The sequence below is a fragment of the Bos grunniens genome, chromosome 2 (assembly GCF_055505025.1).
Source record: "Bos grunniens cultivar Pamir isolate PY7600 chromosome 2, Bosgru_T2T1.0, whole genome shotgun sequence".
NCBI classification, from domain to species: domain Eukaryota; kingdom Metazoa; phylum Chordata; class Mammalia; order Artiodactyla; family Bovidae; genus Bos; species Bos grunniens.
In genome coordinates, this window is record NC_141166.1 from 38,279,123 (window position 1) to 38,298,391 (window position 19,269).

General features: G+C 40.5%; 1 long non-coding RNA gene across 3 annotated transcripts in view; it reads right to left on the reverse strand.

Moving 5' to 3' along the window:
- LOC147377914 (uncharacterized) overlaps nt 1–17,026 on the reverse strand; it is a 174,468-nt gene extending 157,442 nt beyond the window's left edge. For all 3 annotated transcript variants that reach the window (XR_015142484.1, XR_015142486.1, XR_015142485.1), the window contains exon 1: nt 16,792–17,026. This is a non-coding gene — a long non-coding RNA (uncharacterized LOC147377914). The remainder of the gene's footprint in view (nt 1–16,791) is intronic.
- Between the last annotated feature and the right edge of the window lie 2,243 nt (nt 17,027–19,269).

Here is a 19,269-nt window from a genome sequence, read left to right on the forward strand (position 1 = left end):
ATATTCAGGGAAAGATGAGGGGAGCAGGAGTGGGAGGAATCTCAGAAGTAGAAACAGAGAAAAACAGAATATGAACCCTCATAAAATAGAGTGAAGAATAAAAGAAAATCTGGATCTTTGTTTATCAAAGATTCATAGTTAAAGCATCTGCCTGACAATGCAGGAGATGCAAGAGATGTGGGTTCAATTCCCTAGATTGGGAAGATTCTCTGGGGTAGGAAATGGCAACTCACTCCAGTATTCTTGCCTAGGAAAACTCCGTGGACAGAGAAGCCTGGCGGGCAGAGGAGCTTGGCGGGATACAGTCCATGGGGCTGCAAAGTCAGACATGACTGAACATACACACACACAGTTTGGCAGAAATGTTAATAAAAAAGCCACAGGAACATACTCTCTATTGAATATAAAGATGGATTGCTTAGGTCACAATAGGCAAGAATCTGTTTCATACCCATAAGTGGAGTCTTTCTGAGGAAAAGAAAGATGACTATACTCATACCAGTTGTTATTAAACACTATTATTGGCCCTAATAACCATGACTATAGTAAAGGCTGTTGTTCTGCCCAGACAGAGCAAAGACTACGTTAACGCTTACCCAGCACACAGCCTGTGTGTTCACCTCAGAAGAGTGAAAAATACCTCCAGAAGCAACTAGGATTGGTCTTTAATGCAAAGGTACTTTATCTGGTTTCCACAAACACTATTTAGAAGTCAAAAATCAAATTTCACTACCTCCCATTCCCCCCACTGCACACAGAGTACATCAATGAATCTATGTTCATTGCTCTGAGTATCTGATAGCTTCCAGCAAATTCTCAGGCGGTTCTTAAAGGATCAGTAACTACCTATAAAATACCCTACCCATAAGGCCAGTGGAAAAGGAAATGGCAACCCACTCCAGTATTCTTGCCTGGAGAGTCCCAGGGACAGAGGCACCTGGTGGGCTGCTGTCTCTGGGGTCGCACAGAGTCAGACACGACTAAAACGACTTAGCAACAGCAGCAGCAGCAGCATAAGGCCAGTAGTAGATAGAAGGGTACTAAAAAGGAAAAAGTAGTGACTATCCATTTAGTTAGCTAACCCAAGAAGAGAGCTTGTTTCATGGAACCGTGTGTGTGTGTGTATACTTGAGAAAAGTAAAACAGAATCCAACATCCTGGTATTTATTTTTAATATGAATATTCCTAGAATTCTTATCAATTTTACATCAGAATAAAGAATTTTAGCAAGGGACAGGAAAAATGTCAAAGAAAACTGGGGAGAATTGTTAGGTAGGATATCTGCCAACTAATCAAAATGTATTTAAATTGAAATTTGAAGGGAAGAGAAAACTATTTTACAAGTTTATAAGAAGATACCAGACATGGCGTCAGAAGAGATAGGATTGTGGTGACACAGAGGTAAGCAACTGTCCCTCAGATTTCATTGGTTTATATTAAAAATATAATAGATTAAATAATTTAGTAAGTAAGGAGTAAATATTTCACATATTCTGCTCCCTTTTCATCTCAGTGGTGTACAGTGGCCTAAATTACTCTAAAATCAAAGGTTTCCTTGTGAAGTATTCATGTAAGATTCTTCTGTATAAGTGGATAATAACCCTTAGCACTGAAAAACTTCCTGGGTTTTAAAACTGCTTATAAAAATATTATAGAACACATATGAGAAAGAAAGTAAAAGTATTAAAATTTTATTGTGTTTTTATCTTTTAAAAATAAAAAAATCAAAATGGAAAAAATAGATATATTATTAAGTGATAACTGTAATTAAACATAATATGGATAAGAAGATAATTAGCTTCTTTTTAGAAAAATAAAATCCAGGAAACAGAAAGAACTTATAGATTAAATTCATCATTTTTTGAATCTTCAAATTATGGAAATTTTTAAAAGAGGTGTTATAACATCAAACACTGCTAAATACCTTGCTTTTCAGAAAGAAGAATATTAAATTCTGTACATGCCAATGGTTTACATGAGCATTGTTCCCTGGCCAGAGTTTAGAATAAGTTATTAAACAAATAGATGATGAGTACATAGAAAAGAAAGTGAAGTCACTAATGGCCACCATGGGTTCACTGGGAACAGTTATGCCGAGTGACAGTGTTCCTTTTAACAGCTTCTAGTGCCAACTGGACAGTGAGTTCTAAATCTCCAAGCAGATTCTGTGGTGTTTTCCCTTGTCCTCGACCATATTTCTTATCAGTGACTTTTAGTGAAGGCCTGAAAACTTAAGAAGAAAAATGTCTGACTAAATTGGAAACAATAAGAGCAGTTATGGTAGCTGAGAGATTCAAAAGCATAACAACTAAAACTGGGAGAACTTGAAACCAACATAAACAAGATTAAACTGTGGCAAACTCAAAGTACTCCCCAGAGGCTGGGTGGCTGTCAGTTGCTTCTGGAAATTGAGAAGGACAGTATGTGTCTGAGCAGCACCTTGGCAGGGATACCTTAATTAATATCAGACTGCCAAGTCCTGGCTGGCTCGTATGCCTAAGTATTTGATGGGCTTATCAAGGGAGGATAAGATGCCTGGGAAAGACCCCAAGACAAATAGCTCTAAAATGAGGACAAATTTTCAATTGTTGACTTGCTTTTTAACATCTCTTATCTTTTATACCAATGACCTCATTGCTTATCATGGAAAGGGTGCTACTAAAATGATTAGAAGAAACCATTAAAAGGTTATTACAAATGATCATACATAATATGTTGAGAGATACAGTCTAAATAAACTTGTTGAATCTTATTCCTTTGAGTTATGTTTTAAAATATTATCATATATTCTCTTGATGCCAACATGCATTTTGAAATCCACAGATCCCTCTAAGATTTCCAAGGAGAGCATGTCTACTACCTGAGGCATGGAGAAAGGATAAAATGAATAGATTTTCAAGGCAACAACTTCAATTGGGTAAAATTAAACAAAAAACCAAAACAACAAAGAAAATTGGGTCAGGAAGGGGGGAAGGTGGAAGGCCAAGAGAAAATATCTGGCTGAACCTGACTAAACTCATCTTTTATTTCAAGTAAAATGAGAGTGTGGTCGATGCCCTGCAACACTTAGTTTCTACTCTTTAATGAGACTGTAAATTTCAATAAGAATAAAGCATCACAGTTTTACTGACCTTCTTCCAAGCTTTCTGCATTCTGGGCTTCCATAGTCCTCATGTCAAAATTACTTGATTTTTGTTTGTCCATTGAAGTATAATTGATTTACAATATTGTGTTAACTTCAGGTGTTCAGCAAAGTGACTCAGTTTATATAAATAAATATGCTTAATATATTGCAGCTCAGAAAATCAAAGACCAAATATTTCTTATGTCATAATGACCACTCAATGACTTATTTTACCTTTTTTTCCACTCTTCAATAATTTGTGTAATAACGATACATCCAAAGAATGCAGAAAGAATGAAGGGATGGAGCCAAAGCAAAAACAATACCCAGCTGTGGATGTGACTGGTGATAGGAGCAAGGTCCGATACTGTAAAGAGCAATATTGCATAGGAACCTGGAATGTCAGGTCCATGCATCAAGGAAAATTGGAAGTGGTCAAACAAGAAATGACAAGAGTGAATGTCGACATTCTAGGAATCAGTGAACTAAAATGGACTGGAATGGGTGAATTTAACTCAGATGACCATTATATCTACTACTGCAGGCAGGAATCCCTTAGAAGAAATGGAGTAGCCATCATGGTCAACCAAAGAGTCCAAAATGCAGTACTTGGATGCAATCTCAAAAACGACAGAATGATCTCTGTTGGTTTCCAAGGCAAACCATTCAATATCAGTAATCCAAGCCTATGCCCCAACCAGTAACACTGAAGAAGCTGAATTTGAATGGTTCTGTGAAGACCTATAAGACCTTTTAGAACTAACACCCAAAACAGATGTCCTTTTCATTATAGGGGACTGGAATGCAAAAGTAGGAGTCAAGAAACACCTGGAGTAACAGGCAAATTTGCCTTGGAATATGGAATGAAGCACGGCAAAGAGAGTGCAAGAGAATGCACTGGTCATAGCAAACACCCTCTTCCAACAATACAAGAGAAGACTCTATACATGGACATCACCAGATGGTCAACACTGAAATCATATTGATTATATTCTTTGCAGCCAAAGATGGAGAAGCTCTATACAGCAAAAAGAAGACCAGGAGCTGACTGTGGCTCAGATCATGAGCTCCTTATTGCCAAATTCAGACTGAAATTGAAGAAAGTGGGGAAAACCATTAGACCATTCAGCTATGACCTAAATCAAATCCCTTATGATTATACCATGAAAGTGAGAAATAGATTTAAGGGACTAGATCTGACAGATAGAATGCCTGATGAACTATAGACTGAGGTTCATGACACTGTATATGAGACAGGGATCAAGACCATCCCCATGGGAAAGAAATGCAAAAAAGCAAAATGGCTGTCTGGGGAGGCCTTACAAATACCTGTGAAAAGAAGAGAAGTGAAAAGCAAAGGCGAAGAGGAAAGATATAAGTATCTGAATGCAGAGTTCCAAAGAATAGCAAGGAGAGATAAGAAAGCCTTCCTCAGTGATCAATGCAAAGAAACAGAGGAAAACAACAGAATGGGAAAGACTAGAGATCTCTTCAAGAAAATTAGAGATACCAAGGGAACATTTCATGCAAAGATGGGCTCTATAAAGGACAAAAATGGTATGGACTTAACAGAAGCAGAAGATATTAAGAAGAGGTGGCAAGAATACACAGAAGAACTGTACAAAAAAGATCTTCACGACCAAGATAATCACGATGGTGTGATCACTCACCTAGAGCCAGACATCCTGGAATGTGAAGTCAAGTGAGCCTTAGAAAGCATCACTACGAACAAAGCTAGTGGAGGTGATGGAATTCCAGTTGAGCTATTTCAAATCCTGAAAGATGATACTGTGAAAGTGCTGCACTCAATATGCCAGCAAATTTGGAAAACTCAGCAGTGGCCACAGGACTGGAAAAGGTCAGTTTTCATTCCAATCCCAAAGAAAGGCAATGCCAAAGAATGCTCAAACTACCGCACGATTGCACTCATCTCACACGCTAGTAAAGTAATGCTCAAAAGTCTACAAGCCAGGCTTCAGCAATATGTGAACTGTGAACTTCCAGATGTTTAAGCTGGTTTTAGAAAAGATTTGTTAGTGGGAAGCAAACACAACATTTTGGACTCTGTGGGAGAGGGAGAGGGTGGGAAGATTTGGGAGAATGGCAATGAAACATGTAAAATATCATGTAGGAAACGAGTTGCCAGTCCAGGTTCGATGCACGATGCTGGATGCTTGGGGCTGGTGCACTAGGACGGCCCAGAGGGATGGTATGGGGAGGGAGGAGGGAGGAGGGTTCAGGATGGGGAACACATGTATACCTGTGGCAGATTCATTTTGATATTTGGCAAAACTAATACAATTATGTAAAGTTTAAAAATAAAATAAAAAAAAATAAATAGATAAAGTTTGAATTGGACATACGGTTACTGAGGCATTTTGATTTGTCTTTTTAATTGCTTTGTTATTATTATTTTAAATGATTTGCTTCTGTAAACTCTTGGGACCACCAGTATTGCAGTAGGACCTGGATAGGGACTGGAAGTCTTTGGCAGGACAGCAGCCATCTTAATACATTTCATATCACATGTCCCCTTGTGCACATGCAGTTAAGTCTTACACTGTGGTGAAGGGATGGTTTTTATAATGGTGTAGTAAAATTGGATTACTTAGGTGTCCTTGTCTGATACCTAAAATAAATGTTTCATATTTCCACTTGGGGGAAAGAAAAGCATCATGAGAGAATAAACCTGAGCCTCTAAAAATTCCATGAAGCAGAAATCTTAAGGTATTTCTATCTTGTTTAAGTCAGTGTTGTTGTTGTTAGGATTACCTATAAGTAACAGAGATACTAAGCAAATAACAACCACCCCATCATTGTATGTGACCACATGATTCAGACTGGCCCTTTATAGTGTTCCCTATCCCCACAGTGCTTAGAATTCCCCAAGCCAGGCTTTAACAGTACATGAACTGTGAACTTCCAGATGTTAAAATTGTATTTTAGAAAAGGCAGAGGAACCAGAGATCAAATTGCTAACATCCATTGGATCATTGAAAAATAAAGAGAGTTCCAGAAAACCATCTACTTCTGCTTTATTGACTACACCAAAGCCTTTGACTGTGCAGATCACAACAAGCTGTGGAAAATTCTTCAAGAGATGGGAATACCAGGCCACCTGACCCACCTCCTGAGAAATCTGTATGCAGGTCAAGAAGCAATGGTTAAAACTGGACATGGAACAACAGAGTGGTTCCAAATTGGTAAAAGGATACATCAAGGCTGCATATTGTCACCCTGCTCATTTAACTTACATGTGGAGTACATCATGCAAAATGCCAGGCTGGATGAAGCACAAGCTGGAATCAAGATTGCCGGGAGAAATATCAATAACTTCAGATATGCAGATTACACCACCCTTATGGCAGAAAGTGAAGAAGAACTAAAGAGCCTCTTGATAAAAGTAAAAGAGGAGAATGAAAAAGTTGGCTTAAAACTTAATATTCCGAAAACTAAAATCATAGCATCTAGTCCAATCACTTCATGGCAAATAGATGGGTAAACAATGGAAACAGAGAAAGACTTTATTTTTTTGGAGCTCCAAAATCACTGTAGATGGTGACTGCAGCCATGAAATTAAAAGACACTTGCTTCTTGGAAGAAAAGCTTTGATCAACCTAGACTGCATATTAAAAAGCAGAGGAATTATTTTGCCAACAAAGGACCATCTAGTCAAGGCTATGGTTTTTCCTGTAGTCATGTATGGATGTGAGAGTTGGATTATAAAGAAAGCTGAGTGCCAAAGAATTGATGCTTTTGAACTGTGGTGTTGGAGAAGACTCTTGAGAGTCCCTTTGGACTGCAAGGAGATCCAAGGAAATCAGTTCTGAATATTCATTGAAAGGACTGATGCTGAAGCTGAAACTCCAATACTTTGGCCACCTGATGCGAAAAACTCACTCACTAGAAAAGACCCTGCTGCTGGGAAAGATTGAAGGAGGGATGAGAAGGGAACAACAGAGGTTGAGATAGTTGGATGGCATCACTGACTCAATGGACATGAGTTTGAGTCAGCCCCAGGAGTTGGTGACGGACAGAGAAGCCTGGCATGCTGCAGTCCATGGGGTTGCAAAGAGTCAGACACAACTGAGCAGCTGAACTGAACTGATCACCACAGTGGCGGCTGGCTTAGCAACAAGCACAAACTCTAAGTTGGATCAATCTGCAGGCTTCAGAGAAACTTAATCAATATAAGTGTCTTTCCTTTGGGCTGTTAGTCTGAATGATGTAAGTATAGCAATGGTTGCAACCTCCAAATGTCTGCTACCACATGGAGACTGTTTCCACAGTAAAAGAGAATGTGGAAGGAACACAGAGGAAAACAAAGATAGAAAAAAGGAGTAGAAGAGACAGAAAAATATTTGACATTACGACTGAGCGACTTCACTTTCACTTTTCACTTTCATGCATTGGAGAAGGAAATGGCAACCCACTCCAGTGTTCTTGCCTGGAGAATCCCAGGGACGGGGAGCCTAGTGGGCTGCCGTCTATGGGGTCGCACAGAGTCGGACATGACTGAAGTGACTTACCTTACCTTACCTTATGTGACTTTATGATACCAACTGTGCCCATAGATTTACCAGTTCCTTACAGTACTCATTTGGTGGTGAGGGAGAGGTTGATAGAATTAAGGTCCTTGAGTTGAGTTTCTGTTACTTAATCCTATAAGAAATCTGACTTAACAAGTCACTTTTTATCAAATGGCCATTCCAGAAGACTAATTGTTTCAAGTGTCATACACATTTCCAATCCTCTTGGTCTTCGTAGATGTTTTTACTACCTAAGTTACTATGGGGAAAAAAAGAGAATCCATCATATGAAATCTCCTTTAACTTTTTAGAGCACCCTAATAATAGTGTGAAATAAAACCTGTTCTATCCACTGTTATCCTTCTCTCCTTTGGTACTATGATTGGGAAATCTGCCCAACTTTCTTTCCCAAACTAATATTCAGCCTCATCTTTCATTAATTTCTTCTCTAAACATGCACTGAGCATTTGTTACTATGCACTGGGCACCGAGTATGACTCTGGTAACATATGGATGACTAATTCTCAGCCCTTGTGCTATTCTGTGCTTAGTCGCTCAGTTGTGTGGGACTGTTTGTGACTCCATGGACTGTAATCTTCCAGGATCCTCCATCCATGGGGACTCTCCAGGCAAGAATACTGGAGTGGGTTGCCATGCCTTCTTCCTCCAGTGAGTCTTCCCAACCCAGGGATTGAACCCATGTCTGCCACATTGCAAGTGAATTTTTCACTGTCTAAGTCACCTCTTAAGAAACTCACAACCTAGAAGAGTACACGGATATAGAAATGGACAATTGATTGTTATTGTATTAAATGAGTAAAAATGTGCATAGAGGTTTGGGGAAGGAAGGAAAGCAGTTCTCTAACCAAGCATGCAAGAAAAGGAAGAAGGAATGAGAAATAATATCTGGGAAAATCTAAGAGAAGAGAGACAATCTAATTGTAAGAGTTGGTAGGAGTCAGGCAAATAGGGAGAAAATATTCCAGTCAGAGGAACCAACTGTAGAGGACACAGAGATTAACAGCACGGTGTGTGCAGTGAGCCACAGTTCTGAGTTGGTGACAAAGTAAAGTCAAATGAGAGAGCCACGTGATAAAGCCCTTATGGTCGTAGTAAAAGGTTTAACAGAGGGTCCACCCTGGAAAGTGGAATTATTGGAACATTTTAAGCAAAAGAGTGATATTGTAAAATTTCTATTTTATAAGCTTACTCGGGATGCTCTGAAGATCATAGAGCGGTATAAGATGAGGCAGAGAAATCAGCTAACAGAATATTTCTGGAATCCAAGGGATGCACAATGTGGCTTGCAAAAGGGTGAAAGTGGTAAGAAATGTTTCAAAGCTGGAGCTAACAGGATTTTATCAATGGGTTAGAAATGCACAAGAGAGGAAACGAATGGTACCGACAGTTTTGGCCTGAGCAACTGAGGAAATAGAAATGCAATGTATCAGGATGAAAAAGATTGAAAGAGAAACAGTTTCTAGAAGAAAATAAGGACATTATTTATGATCACAGAATGATGGAGATGAAAATTAAACATTCATATAGAAGTCTGGGCTAAGAGGATTAATCAGGATTGAAGATAAATTTAGAATCCAGTAGCACATATACATTATCTCAAGATAGGAGGCTGTGTAAGATGACTCAGAGAATAGACCATAACCAGAAGGGATCTGAAAACTCTAAGATGTTTCAATATTCAGGGGCCTTTACAAGATGAGGATTCAGCAAAGGAAAGAGGAAAGAACTGCCAATGAGACTCAAAGACATCAGAAAGGAATATGTGAGAATGTTTCTAGGAGGAAGAAATGCTAACCAAATGTTACTGAGTGCTTCGTTTTCAAATTTAGGGTTAGAAAACGTTTCTAGCAATATCATTCTGTCACCATTCTGTGCACCCCCCAACTCCAGCCTTAACCCTTATTCTGTCTCCACTGTAGCCCTGCCACCTGACAACTAGTTCTTGCCTAGCAGCTAGGAAAGTGGTCTTTCTAAGTTTTAGCATCTCTTCCCAAAGATAGGGTAACTAAATCATATTTAATATGTATCAGGGGGCAATAGTTTAATAGTGCACAAGACAGCAGAAGCCAAGAAAAGCAGACTCAAAAAGCAATTACCTTGGACATAAAATTAGAAGTTTTTTAAATTGGGTGAAAAATGTCACAATCCTTTATGCTTTTCTAATTTTCTTGCCTCAACAATTCACTGAGGCAGCATTACATACAGCTCAGGGATTACCCCAATTTGAGAGCTTCAGTTCTTTCCATTTGGAAAGTGATTCTGATGGATAGTATTAATATTATAGTACTGCATCAGAAAAGCTATCAAATATTCATTTTTAAGTAATTGTAACACCAATTTTCATTACCTAGAATGATAGCAGAGATCACCTAGGAGAGTACTGGCAATTTCACAAATAAATCCTAAAATGGATCTAAAGTTTTGTTGATTTAACTTGGAAGCAAAGACCAGGTCATCATGTCAGTTAAAGAAGTGGCTCTTAATATATGATCCCTGGACCAGAAGCAGCAGCAGCCCCTGGAAATTGCTGGAAATACACATTCTTAGGTCACAATGCAAACCTACTGAATTAGATACTCTGGGGGAGGAGGCCAGCAATAGTGCTTGAACAATCTCCCCAGGTGATTCCAATGAACAGAAAAGTTTGATAAACGCTGGGTTAAAGGATGAGAAAGGGAGACAGCAGGAATAGAGAAAAGGAGGACCAGGAAGAAAAGAGTAGGGGGAGAGAGACAAAGGAAAAAAGGAAGAGGTGGGAGAGAAAGAAAAGGTGAGGGCACAAGAAGGGGAAGAGGGCTAGGGAAACTGAGAGGGAGGCTGAGAAGAAAGATGGGAAGGACGTAGGAGTGTGAGAGGAAGGGAGAACCACAAGTGTCCTTTGATGCATATCTAGAGCTTTTCTGGTGGCTCAGATGGTAAAGAATCTGAGTGCAGGAGACCGGGGTTCTATCCCTGGGTCAGGAAGATTCCCTGGAGAATGAAATGGCTACCCACTCCAGTATTCTTGCCTGTAGAATTCCATGCACAGAGGAGCCTGGTGGGCTAAGTCCATGGAGTCACTAAGAGTCAGACACACCTGAGTGACTAACACTTTTCAGTTTCACATGAGTACTTATATGTATATGATCAACAACTTTGTTCTTGTTTAGTCACTAAACCATGTTGAACTCTTTTGTGACCCCCAAAGACTGTAGCCTGCCAAGCTCCTCTGTCCATGGGATTTCCCAGACCAGAATACTGGAGTGGGTTTTCACTTCCTCCTCCAGGGAATCTTCCTGACTTGGGAATCAAATCCACGTCTCCTGCGTTGGCAGGTGTATTCTTTACCACTCAGCCACCTGTGAGGTGGTATTTCGAAGTGAATAATAATTACCTCACAATATTATAAGAACTCATCTGAGAAAATTAAAGTAAAATGCATTTCTGGCACCTAATACGGGCAATCTGTATAAAATTACTAACCCCCAAACAGCTTAATATTAGCTCACAGCCCCTTCAAAATCCTAATTTTCCTCCTTTATTAACTATTATTTTCATTTATTTTCTCCAAGGCACATCTGTCTTAGGAGGCCTATTCTCCATCTAACTTGCCTCTTGGCTTACTTTAATTTTGCTTTCATTCTAAATCCTTCACTACTTCCTTGAAACCCCCTTTACTGCCTATGTGCAAACTCATCCAGCTGATTTTCAACCAATAAAAAAGTTGAAAAAGATGCCATCTGGGGAGTGGTGAGACTTAGACGGCCATGTAAAGTCCACCCGTGTAACATGATCTTAGCAAAGAACCATAGATAAGATTAATGTTTGTTCACATGGAGACAGGAACACTTCTCATTTAGAGCCAGAGAGAAGCAGACTCAAATTGTTTTAGTATCATTTGACTTCCTTATGGAGACCTAAGATTTCCTGGAGTTTTATTACCAGCAGAAAGTACCTGAGAGGCCAACTAATTCCAAAGATTCAGCTCTTCTTCGTTGTTTAATAAAAATCATAAAATCCACCTGGCTAGGAAATTTAAAGCTAAAAAAACAACTAATTAAACTTAATTGGGTCAGTCTGGGCAGGCTGATTACTCTGATTGGCCTCGGGAGAATCTGATCCTGGATTCACCAAGAGAAACATGGCAAAGGAAAGCTTGAAATCAGGACAGGTGCTATATTTCTGTCTGACTGGAGATGTAATTTTTAGTGAGAAATACACAAAAGAGGTTAAAGAGGAAACAGGGTGTTGGGGGAAGGCACAATCAACTATAAGCAAGTCATTTCAGGCCCATCCTAATTTCTCAGAGGGAAGCAGAGGGAATTATTATAATAAGGTCACAGGCTTATATTATAGGCCCTGGATTTCTTTTACCTGAATTAATCAGATACATTTTATCAGTTTTTATTTGTTGATATTTTGTTGGGGCTTTTATTTTTTTTGCAAATGCTTTCTTGCTGGCAACTCAGAAGAGGAACTAAAGAAAGCTATGTAGAACGACCATTGATGATGGTCACATTTGTCTGAGGAACCCAGACTACTATACAATAGAAATCTCAATTCCTAGAATTTGAGCACAATCTTATCCCACAGCATATATGCTTATGATAATTATTTACTTGGAACTTCTTCTTTTGAATTGTAGTATTACTCTGGTTAATTAATATTGATTTTGATTACATCAAGATAAAAATGTTTCAGCATATAAAAATGATTTTTGCACTTAGAAAACCACTTTGGAATTTCAGTCTTACCTTATAGAAGAACTCCAAGGATTAAATGGTTTATTTAAGGTTATATAGATCATGCTTCTCAAACTGACCCGTGGAACTCCTGTGCTTAACTCATTAAAAATATGGCTTAAAAATATAAATTTCTAAGCCCTAACCCAGGCTACCAAATCAGAGTTTCTTATATTAGTTTCAGGGAAATGTTCCTTTTGTTTGTGTGTTTTCCAGTGCTTTCAGGTGGCTATGATTCACTCTAAAACCTGAGAAATGTACTTCCTGATCATAAGACAAGAAATGCCGGGCTGAGTAGCCAAGTAGTAAAGGGTGCCAGCTCCATCATACGATAAGCGGCATAATTTACCTTAAGCAAGTCATTTTACCACCTTGTCCCTTGTTCCTAAAATGAAAATATTATTATCCCAAAGTATTATGGCAAAGATTAACACATGGCAAGTGTTTCGTACATTGCCTTGGCTCTTACTGTTGTTATTAAAAGGAAGGTTACCTGGGTAAAAATGGTAGGCCAAACAAAAAAAGTCTCAATGATTCCATGAGGTGATCCTGTTTTAGTCTTGCACGTTTCAGTTCCTGCACTATTCTAGACACTCTTTAAAAGCTAATTTTTATGGTTGTTGAACCTTCTTTTTTGTCTTTTACTGTTATTCCTAACACTATCAATTTCTTGAAAGAAAATAAAGCAACAGACAAGGAAACTTTCTAAGACACAAGGATAACACGAGAGATCCACGTTTAAAGAGATGTGGCAGGGATATCCATACATGACCATAGGAGGAAATAGCTGTATATCTTATGACCTGCAATTACCCAACATAAAGGGTGATAGAGCCTAGAGAAAGAAACTCAGACACAAGCCACATTATTAAAAAAATTAGTTATGTGTCTTATGAAGTATGTTTCTCATCACTCTGAGATATGTACATTTTTCATCAAAAAAATAACAAGATAATGAGATGCATACCATGGAAAAGCCACAACCAAGTTATCTGTGCTTCATCAACCATAGTTTTTATGCTGTTCCTACAGATTGATATGCATGATTTCATTTAATTTAATTCTCAGAAAACCATGCAAGGAAGATAGTCTTTTTCACAGGGAAGGAAAGTAAGTGTAGAGAGATTAAGTAGCCTGCCTAGGGTGGCACTCTGCATTCAGCTGATGGCTGATTGTTTCTGGCCCCAAATCCTGTTCTTCATCACTTGACCTGAGCAGTAGATACACAGCAGCCTGCTGGGTGCCCAACATTACTAGCAGCTGAGGACACAGCCCCAACCTGTCCTCCAGGAGCTTTCAGTCTAGCAGGAAAGCCAGAGAATGAATATATTCTGAGCAGCATTACAAGTGGGCCATGGGAGACATAAGGAGTTCTAAGAGCATATATCATGGAGACTAGTTTTACTGCGAGGATGTGGAAAGGCCTCCTCAGGGAAGGGCCATTTAACCTGAGAGATGAAGTATGAGTAGGGTCAATAATGGGTAGGGAAATAAAGTGTTGGTAATGGAGGGAGCAGCATGTATGAAAACACCCAAGCTACACTAAAGGAAAACTATATCCAGGAAGGCTGGAGCACTGAAAGCAAGAGCTGAAAAGAGACTAAAGAAAAAATAATGGGAAGTCTTACAGGTTATGTAAGGTTCTGGGAATTCATCCTAAAATCAAATAATAATAATACTTTAAATTAAAAATTCAATAAAGAGATTAAGTAGATGAAAGATATGTGCAGATTTTCTGATTTATAAGGCTCTCCCACATCAGTGACTGGCATAGAAGATTCTACACACTATGCCCAATGCGTGTTTGAGCATCAGATCCATGGCTCTCAATACTGTACTCTTGCCAGTTAAACTGAGGCACCACAAATACAATAAATACTATAAATATACTGCAATTTCTACTAAACTATAGCTCTAAGCACCACCTCTTCTCTTGATTTCAAGATGTACATCATCTGTTTCTCTCTTGGCTTATTGTCTGCAGCTGTGTAATAATGACACCCCAAGCACCCATTAGAGTCAATTTTATTGGTAACTTCTGCTTACTTAGGAAGACTATCATTAATCAGCCTCTGGCAATCAAAGCCAACCACAGCCTCTGCTCTAACATATACCTGCAGTCTACCAAGGACTAGAACTATGAGGAAAGACAGAGCAATTAAAAACAAACAAACAAAAAACTCTGTATAGAGAAATGGCCCTTCTGTGTCTCATTGATAAGACAGTGGCTACCTTAGTTTTTAGTTGGAGTCACTGCTGACTGTAGAATGAAATTCACTGTGTTCATCTTGACTAATATCTTAGCCTTGAATGCTCCTCACACCTTCTAAACTTAAAAAAAAAAAAAATTCAGGAGAGTCCCCAGGCCCTTGTCTCCTCAGTGGATGCTTCTCGGCGCCCCTGCCGCCGCCCCGCGTTGCGGGACGCGGAGACCGGGGTCAGTAAAAAAAAAAAAAAATTCATTAACTGATTAACTGAAGATTTTAGAAGGTGTGTGAGTCAATAGCTGAGCTGATTTTATTCCTCTTTTATTTTGATTTGCTACTGAACTGTAAAGCAAGATTACAAAGTCCTTCCTTTTGTCCCCTTGCTGTTCTTGTTCTTATCTTATCTCATGTATACATTTGTCTCCTAAAATCCTTCCCCTGGCTAACCCAGTCCTGCTTCTTCACACCTTTCCTCTCCCAAAGTTCTAATTTTCAACATTGAGTTTGGAACTAACAGTTTGCAAGGATGAACTCTGCTCCTCGGAGGCTGAAGCCACAGAATGTAAAGGAGAAATGGAAAATAAATAATGTATGTTGTAATCTGATGTTGTGATTCTCATCAGAGCCTCCAGAGCAAATACAGGAAGATTGGGGCACCACCTGGAGAAAGATTCTGCGTCAGGGAGGCTTGGAAGGAAGATATTCATCCTGCTCTTCTCCATGAACTGACTGTTCAGCTACTAACTCGCCACTGACTCTGCTAAAATTAAATAAAACCTTGTAGACTGGCAAGTGTTAAGTATTCTTTCAAAATTTTCCTAGTATAGATTTTTAGTGGACATACCCTAGGGTGACCCCAATGAGGCATATAATTACCTCCCTTGGAGCGGGGATGGAACCTGCTGCTGCTGCTAAGTCGCTTCAGTCGTGTCTGACTCTGTGCGACCCCATAGATGGCAGCCCACCAGGCTCTGCCGTCCCTGGGATTCTCCAGGCAAGAACACTGGAGTGGGTTGGAACCTGCTAGAGCTTCTAAATGATGTATTATGGCAAAAATGAAAAGATATCAAGCCTTTGATTAAGGTGGTTTGTATAGCAAATGTGATGCAGTGTCACTCCTATGAATATTACATAAGACTCTAGCTTAGAAGACTGGAGAGAGAAATTCTCCTGGTGGCCTTAATGTAAGGCTGTCGTATTGTGAGATGGCCCATCAAGAAGCTCATGTTGTATTGAAGTGGGGGGCCTCTGGTAGCTGAGAACAGCCAACAGCAAGCAACAAAACAGGGACTTCAGTTTCACAAGTGCAAGGAGATAAACTGACAGCAACCACAGAGAGCTGAGAAGCAGGACTTCCTCCAGCCAAAGCTCTGATGAACCTGCAGCTTGGCTGGTACTGAGAGAGCAGACTGTGAGATCCCAGAGGAACCATTTCTAGCCAAGCTGAGCCTGTGCTCCTTCCCGACAGACACTGTGAGATGATTAGCTGGTTTTCACACCACCCCCTCCATTTTCCTTTAATACTTGAGTAATAATGGCAACCCACTCCAGTACTCTTGCCTGGAAAATCCCATGGACAGAGGAGCCTGGTAGGCTTCAGTCCATGGGGTTGTGAAGAGTCAGACACGACTGAGCGACTTCACTTTACTTTTCACTTTCATGCACTAGAGAAGGAAATGGCAACCAACTGCAGTGTTCTTGCCTGGAGAATCCCAGGGATGGCAGAGCCTGGTGGGCTGCCATCTTTGGGGTTGCACAGAGTTGGACATGACTGAAGTGACTTAGCAGCAGCAATATTTCATTATCTTCTTACAACTAGTTTTCTGTTGCAAAAATTGTGACTTACAACTGATCTGGGGTTTTTCATAGGTGATCCCCCCTTGTTCTATTGTAGTTGTTAGAATTTTCATTTTATCTTAACCAAATTTGGATTTAGATGGCTGGCACAATCTGAAGAAAGCACAGATACAGACGTTTCTGAAATAGCACAATAGGAGCTCTGTTGACCCTATCACTGGTGAAATAACCATAACTGGTGAATATAAGTGAAATTAAAAAAAAAAAAAAAAGTCTCTGGATATTGCCCTAAGGACATAAGCAAATGGAGAAACACTTAAAATCTATGCAGCCTAGGTAAGAACACAGAGTCTGTGTTATTTTAACCCTCTACTTTCCTCCCCCCAGCTCACCTCATATGACTGTGACCTTAATTCCACCTCAAGCAGGTTCAACCAAGAACCCAGGGATCTCTTCCCCTGGGGTCACACCATCTCCCCTGGCAGGGCAGGCTGCCAGAGCATTTCATGCTCCAGCTCTGTGCTACAGAAGCCATATTCCAGGCAAGTGTGGCTGAGTGGTCCAATGATCCCTTCTTCCACCCAGCTCTCACTCAAATCGTGGAAGCCGACTTCCCCCTGCATCCGATTAAAAATACTGGTTCCTGATTGGCTCATCTCTACTGGCTTGTAGATAGGACAGAGTTTCCACATGTGAAGAGGCAAGCCAAGGCCAGAAGCTAATGCCCCACCCAGTGGCCCACTTGTAAGAAAGGAATGTCATCTCTTGAGAAGTGGGTTATAGCCCTTGGCCTCAGCTCTGGAGCAGTGGTACAAAGGTTCGGTGGTAAGCAATTAAAAGGAGGCCCATAGCTCCTTAAATAAGCAACCAGCTAAACCTTAGACCCAGGAGAATTTTAACAAAGAGCACCAGGGAAAGAGACAGACAACTAAGAGGATCCCTTCTGAGGTCAGAACAAACCTCAAAGGCAAGCTTCAAAGACTACCCTGCAGAGAATGGACTTAAATTGGATTGGACTGTGGAGTGGTTTATGCCCCAGGACATTGTCAAAAACAATAGAACAATCAGCCAGCAATTAGAGGAGGCTGGCAGTGGGTGTGATACCATCAGAGGCAGACAGTTTAACAGATCAGGGAAACAGAGAGATCAACTAAAGCCACTGTCATCCCAGGGTACCTGTGTGTACTACAGAAGGCTACATTCTCTGACACTGCATCCTGTGAGGAAACTGATTTCACTGAAACGTCCAGCCAAGCAACTAAAAGGATAAACAAACATCAACAACCACAGTGAGCCCTGGAGGGACAAATCAGTATCCAGAGATAGAACCCACATAGAAGACTGATGGAAATAAAAAATTGTGCAGTCACTTTGGCAAACAGTCTGATGGTTCTTCAAAAGATTCAACAGGCAGCTACCATATGATCTGGGCTTCCTGGGTGGCTCAGTGGCCAAGAATCCGCCTGCCAGTGCAGGAGACACAGAAGAAACTGTTTCAATCCCTGGGTTGGGAAGATCCCCTGGAGGAGGGCAACCGACTCCAGTATTCTTGCCTGGAGAACTGCATGGACAGAGGAGTCCAGTGGGCTACAGTCCGTGGGGTCACAAAGAGTTGGACACGACTGAAGTGACTGAGCAGACTGAGCACACATGCACACACCATATGATCTAGCAATTCCACGCCTAGGTATATACTCTGCCCCCACAAAAGAAAGCACACATCAACTGAAATAAAAGCACACAATGTGAAAGTGATGAGTTTCAGTTTTATTTGTTGACTTCCTGAGGACTATTACAGCTCAGGGCACAGTCAAGGACTGCAGTCCTTGGGTCAAGGACCCAATTGTTATAGAAGTGGGTTCAGTTCAGTTCAGTCGCTCAGTCTTGTCCAACTCTTTGCAACCCCATGGACTGCAGCACGCCAGGCTTCCCTGCCCATCACCAATTCCTGGAGCTGACTCAAATTCATGTTCATTGAGTCAGTGATGCCATCCAACCATCTCATCCTCTGTCATCCCCTTCTCCTCCTGCCTTCAAATCATTCCCAGCATCAGAGTCTTTTCAAATGAGTCAATTCTCCACATTAGGTGGCCAAAGTATTGGAGTTTCAGCTTCAGCATCAGTCCTTCCAGTGAATATTCAGGACTGATTTCCTCTAGGATGGACTGGATGTGAACAACATTTCTTGTTGCCACAAGTACGGGTAGGCCATTCGAGATGGCTGTTGTCTGGCTCTCTGTATATCCCATGTTTGACCAACTCTGATTCACTCATAGGACCATCCAATCCCCTTAATTATGGACCTTAATTAGTGACTGCACACAAGCTGTCCCCTGCCCCAGCTTCTGGTTTCCGTGATAACTGATAAGCCACCTTGACATCAATTCCCCTTATAAATGGTTGCCTTCTCCCCCAAGTAGTGAAAATTGCTGCCATGTTCTTCCTGACCTCTGCCATCCATGGTGGGGTGTCACTCCAGAACCTTTGATTCAGACATAAACTCCCCTGTCCAATAAATTGTTGATTTCTCTGCTGCTGTCTTCAAGGTCTTTATTCAGTCTTAAGACTGGAAAATTATCAGGCTTGCAGGCCTTTGGGGTACAGCCTAATTGAACATTTTGTTATTTTTTATTCAGTAAGTCATGTCCGACTCTTTGCAACTCCATGGACTGTAGCCTTCCAGGTTCCTCTGTCCATGGAATTTCCCAGGCAAGAATACTAGAGCAGGTGCCATTTCCTTTTCCAGAGGATCTTCCTGACTCGGGGATAGAACCCATGTCTCCTGCATTGCAGGCAGATTCTTTACCACTGTGCCAACTGGGAAGCCCTAACAGAACATGCCTCCACACAAAAACATACACAAATGAACA